Source organism: Populus euphratica, unplaced genomic scaffold, assembly GCF_000495115.2.
Source record: "Populus euphratica unplaced genomic scaffold, PopEup_1.0 scaffold212.1, whole genome shotgun sequence".
NCBI classification, from domain to species: domain Eukaryota; kingdom Viridiplantae; phylum Streptophyta; class Magnoliopsida; order Malpighiales; family Salicaceae; genus Populus; species Populus euphratica.
In genome coordinates this window covers 195,893-201,978 of record NW_011499976.1, presented here as the reverse complement: position 1 = coordinate 201,978, position 6,086 = coordinate 195,893, and the positions used below count along the sequence as shown (strand labels likewise).

General features: G+C 29.4%; 1 long non-coding RNA gene across 1 annotated transcript; it reads left to right on the top strand.

Annotated features, from left to right (window-relative positions):
- The first annotated feature begins 4,075 nt into the window (after positions 1 to 4,075).
- On the top strand, positions 4,076 to 4,948 carry LOC105139542 (uncharacterized). Its single transcript, XR_844997.1, has 3 exons — positions 4,076 to 4,378; positions 4,503 to 4,649; positions 4,829 to 4,948. It is a non-coding gene; the product is annotated as an uncharacterized LOC105139542 (long non-coding RNA).
- The last annotated feature ends 1,138 nt before the right edge of the window (positions 4,949 to 6,086 follow it).

Here is a 6,086-nt window from a genome sequence, read left to right as displayed (position 1 = left end):
ATATTTGAGTTCTTTGATATCATTGCCTACAATTGGCAGTAGATATTAGAATTTTTTTAATTTTTTTCCTTTTGTCTCCTTCATATCCTTTTCTCATATATAAGGATTTATGGAACAACATGCTTGAAGTTTATTTTTAACCTTGTATGTGAGTTTGTGTTCATTCCATAGTAATCTTACATATTGGAAATTAAGGTTTTCATGAGATTTCAATAAATAATTAACCTAGTTTGGTTTGCATTTTATGACCATCAAAATAAAAGATTTACCATCTTTAAAGTTTTGCATCATGGCCAAACCTCTCTTATATAAAAAAATAAAAAAATTACATTCTTACATCCTTTCAAAATTCATAAATGCCTCATTAATTAATAATATCATTTGAGCATTTTTACTTTAACTTTTGTAAAAGAAAATATGTTCATCACATCATATGTATTTTTAGGTTTTATGATTTATTTATAAAACTCATTAAGGTTTTGCTCAAATCAAAAGGCCTTCAAAAAGACAATATCTCAAAACCTTTCAAAAGAATTCTTTCTTTTTAAATAATAATAAAAATTATTATTCACTGATGATGTTTAAGATAAATAAACTCATTATGAGATATTAACATGTAGTAGCCTTCCCTTTTCGTTGGTTTTGAAATATGCCTCATTTTAAGTTTATTTAGTTTAATATTCTACAATGATATTTGAGTGTTAAATGAAAGTATTAATTTTATTTTGTCTAATATTTACCATAGAGTGTATCAAGGATGATATTGTTCTCTCTATACATAATATATCCTCTTATCAAAATATTAGGTGGTGACTCCAAACTTTTTTTAACCAAAACAGGACAAGAATTTCTTGTTCTTTCCACACCACACTAAGAACCTAATCTAGAAGAATGATCGTCGCGACGCCATACATGTGTAACACATGTTGTTAATCACAAGGTAAAATTAATGTTGATTGGTGGTTCACATAGAATATGTCAATCTTTGGCATGCACGGAGATATCATATATTTACATAATAGTACCTACTTGTTAAGTTGGATCTCTATATGTTTCTGTACATGAAAATAATAAGATGATTCCTTAAACCGTCATGGGAGTATATTACAAGATGTCCATGTGATACACTGCATTAGTCAACATGTAATCTAAATAATTATGAGCCTTAAGCACTAAGATATAATAAATTGGTATGCATGGATTAGTTTTTTTTTAACTTGTAATAAAAATCTTATTTATATCTTATATATAATGATATATTTTTTTGATATATACTAGGGAAATTTCTTAATACACGAGAGTTAGAGTGTTGGGATTGTAGTTTATGATGTTACTCACAATGTTATGCATGACAAATTCAATACTAGCTTCTCATCATGGCGTTCTTTATTTAATAAGGTTAAGGAGGCTCAATGTTTGGACAATGTAATAGAGGAGGATAGGGTTGTTATCATCCCCGTCGATGATATGCTCATAGTTTTAATGGTGTATGCTGATCAATGAACTAATATGTTAGATACAATTTCATTATGTAATTGAATTGAGATTGTATGTTGTAATAATTTTTTTTTTTGTTTTAGATTAAGTTTCTTTAATTGTAAAATTACTTGTTATACACGTATGTGAATTTTTTGAAATGGTTGATTAAACAACAACTTGTTGACTTCAAAATGTTCTTTTTTAGATTGTATTGTTTTGAAATTGTGTTTTATTTGACAAGGAGCTCAGAGGGATCAAAAAAATAAAGGTTTGCATTGTTAGAAGTCACATATATACTATATTTTTTATTGGTGGTTGTGCCTGTGTTACATGCACAACTAGTGAACATGCATACAACATATGCTTGTTTTAATAGGTTTTGTATATTACACATATGTGTATATTAGATTAAAAAATATGTTTTTAACTGTGCTAGTTTAGAAATTACTTAGTGACATGGATATGAAATCCAGCTTAGCTTGATGGGTTGATCTAAGTGACTTTAAGCCTTGATCGAGTTTCAAATAGGAAAAATCTAGGCTTGCAATTGACCTGTTTAATCTTAGGTGACATATTTGAGTCAACTCCAAACCCAGGTAACTCGACATATCATAGGTGAAATCTAATTTTTTAATATTTTTTAATAAAAAATAAAATTATTTTTTGAATAATTGGCTTCATATATTTTTTTATAGTTTCCAACAAATCAAATGTTTCAATTTTTTTCATGTGAGACGATTATATATAATCTACATCCATGTGAAATATTTCCTAATTTTTTCATGTGAGATATTAAAATGTTAAATTTTTATAGATGAATCTCGATTGACACATATAATGTGACTCAAGCCTCAAACTATTGGCTAGGTCAATCCTTCAATCAAGTTTAATAACTATATTTTATGATCATATGATAATATAAAAAAAGAAAAACTTATTATTTAGTTTTTACGAGGATTGAGTTTGACATATGGTAAAACCATCATTCACTTAAAATTTAAAAAAATTATTAAAAATTAATTTTTATAATATTTTTAAATTATTTTAATGTATTAATATAAAAAATTAAAAAAATTATTCTACTGTGTTTTTAAATAAAAATAATTTAGAATATAATTTTCACACCAATTAAGAAAAAAAAGAAAGCCGTCAGTAAACGATGGAAAGGCTGCATCAGAATGATTAGATATCTTGTCTTATTATCAAAACAAAGAAAAACAGGAGATTTGCTATCTACTATCTTTATAATTTATTTTAAAAATCGAAATGACAGCTAAAGCCTAAAAAGAATTTTTTTTTTTACTTTTTTTTAAAGTTGATGTCGGCCTTTAGCTTGACATGACTGCTCTAATTAAATATTAACGAATTGACGACATTATTCAAATTCCAATTTCAGAATCTTTTCCATAACATTTGCTCTATGCAATAATTGCCTCGTCCTCGTGTGTTACACAAGGATTTTCAGTACTGAAAAGGACACACCCTGGATAATATCATATATCAGATAAAACGTGAATTTATTTAACAAATATTCTTTAATTAATTGGTATTATCAATTAAATAATTATATCCTCAAGAAACAAGGCCATACCATAAGACAGCAAAGGGAAATTACGCGAGAAATTGGACACAATCTTGCCTCCAAGGGCAACTCAAGCCAAATGTACTAATAGCTCATTGCATAACAATGATGCTCTTGGCAAAGGTGCTTCTTATTCTCCTCTATCCTATCTAAAAGGTCAGTTTATTTTTTTATTTAAAATTAATTAATTTATTTATGTTTCAAAAGTACTTTTTTAAAAAATTAAAAAATTTTAATTTTAATTTTTTATATTTTCAAATTGTTTTTTATGTGATAAATTTAAAAATAAAAAATATTATTATTTTTATATATTTTTAAATGAAAAATATTTTAAAAATAAAACAATATCACATTCTCTAACCCTCTCTCTAATAGTGGTGATAGAATAATAAAAACATAATTTAATGGATGTATAGTTAAGATGGATATAAATTAATTTTTTTGCAATCCGATATTAGAAATGGCCGACAAACTCAAGCTCAAAACCTCCCGCGATGACAATGATAATCTAACATCAATCACCTTTAAACAAGAGTGATTAAATTATAACAACTCATCTTTAATATTCTTCTTTTCTTAATGGTCATCTTAACTATAACCAGTGAAATCAATGGATCACCATTACAAGCATCTTTTTTACTCTAAAGTGGCGTACTATATCCGAAAAAGTGAAAGTTGGTGGAGATCGGAGACAAAAGGTTTTTGAGGTTGATTTTTAGGTTGCGTGCAATTAACATTTCATGATTTTTTTAAAAAATTAAATTTTTATGTTATTATATTATTTTAATGTATAAATATTATAATATTTTTTAAAAAATAAATATGATTTATACGTTTCTAAGAATAAACACTTTAAAAAATAATGTTTGCAGCAGTTACAGTAACCTCTAAAATCGCTGTAGCTAGGGATGACTTCTGCGCAGAGTTATTGACATTTCTTCCTACCCGAGTCAATAAGGTTGTTGATACCTCAATACTGGCAAGGCAGCGGCTATTTAAACAGTAAAAACCTTCCCCCCTTTTTTTTTCCTGACACTAAGCTTCTCCATCTCAATTGAAGAGTAATGGACATGGCTGCAGCGAGCCGAAAACCCCACTTGAAATGGTGATCGATCACAATGACTACGAAGATGGAGAGCCACCGAAAGTGACAAGTTTGAAGCGCAAATACCCTCGAAATGAGTTCCTGGACCCCGGAGAGGACCCCTAGTTAATTTGTAGCAGATCCCAGGGGCTTTGAGATTGTAGTTCAATATCCTGCTAAGCAGTCATCGTCCTCATTGAAAAGCTAGCGACCCCAGACTTGAGCTAAATAATGTAACCTTTTAAGCACATTTTGCTGGGATCTTGAATTAATGCACTCAGCCATAGGTAGTTTGAGCTACATCATACACGCAAGTAATAATGCTGAGGTGCATTTGTGTTTTGAACTCTAATTCAGGTAGTTTGAGAGATAATATACACGAAGGATGGAGTTGCAGCCAAAGCTGAAGATGGTTCCAATATTTACATGGCCAGGTAAGCTATTGTCTCTGTAAGCGTTGGAGTCCTCCAAACTGACCTGATTGATTTCAGGCCTAAGTTACGTGTGAGTATGCTTCTTGAATTTTATTTTATTTTTCCTTTTCTAATTGTGAGATTTTCTGTTTTCAGCTCAACAGGTTATTCAAATCAATTCTCATTGCTCACTTTTCTGGGTCTTTATGTATGTATGTGTGTATGTACACACACTGGCGATTACTGAATCGTAATTTGAATACGAATCAGCTATGGAAAAGACTTGCAATATCCGATTTTAGCATGACCATATATACCAAGAAATTCCTAAGATTTCCTTAATAGTTCTGGCCACCTGAACCTGGAACCGAGTTCTTCACTCCTGTTTGGTATTGCATTCCAGGTAATTTTTAAACTTTTTTATTTAAAATTAATTTTTTATTTTTAGTTTATTTTGAAGTGCTATATAAAAATAGATTTTTTATTAAACAATATTATTTAATATATTTCCGAACAAAAATAATATTAAAAAATAATTATTATTACACCTTCAAACACATCCATGTAAGGCACACTCTGGCATGTACTAACATGTACATCTAAATCAGTAGCTAGTTTGCTGTAAATTCTTCCTACCTCCACGTTTATGATATCTTGATGCCTGATTTTGCATGCAGCATCTAGAGAATTAATGAATATCCAGGATCTGTCACTGGTGCTTATTCTACAGGTTTGACCTCCCGAAACACCCATATGTGCATTCTTACGAGTGACCCTTACCAATCTTGATTTGTATTCTTGGATGGTTTTGATACTGCGAACTTGGAGGGGCTACAGCAGCCAAACATTTGTAGAAGAGAAGGTGCCCTAACCGCTCCTAAGTCCTGAAGGTACACATATCTATGCACTTTCTGTTTAATTATTAAGAAAATATGTGCAAGGTGCAAAGAGTCTCACAATATGTACATCCTTCATTTAGGTGGAGATGGAGGAGGATCAGTAGCAGCAATAAACTCTTCGAGGGATGGACTACAACTACAACATATTCAAACTGTTTTTGAAGTTTTGCAAGATTTCCCATCAATGTTCTGTTAGGATTTTTGTGTTGGGAATGTAGAATTTGATTTTGTGATCTTATTTGGTTTTTTTTTTTGTATCTACCTTTGTTTCAAAGGGTGTTTGGTATGGAAAAAAAATATTAAATTGATGTTCCTTAATATTTTTTCATGTGTTAATATTAAAAATAAAAAAAAATTCCATGTGTTAATATTAAAAATAAAAAAAAATCTAAAAATAAATTATTTCATGAAAATAAAGAAAAACTTTTAAAAAATATTATTTACTATTAAACCACAATCGTACTTAAAACAAGTGTGCCCCTAGCAACTTCTAATTAAAGATGGGAATGCAAGTGTGGTTAAACTACGTTTCTAAATTATTATTTTTCTTCAAATTAAATTAAAAGAGAAAAGGATGGCTGGGACACCAAAGGAAAAAGGTAAAAATAGTGTTCAAATCCTCCATAGTC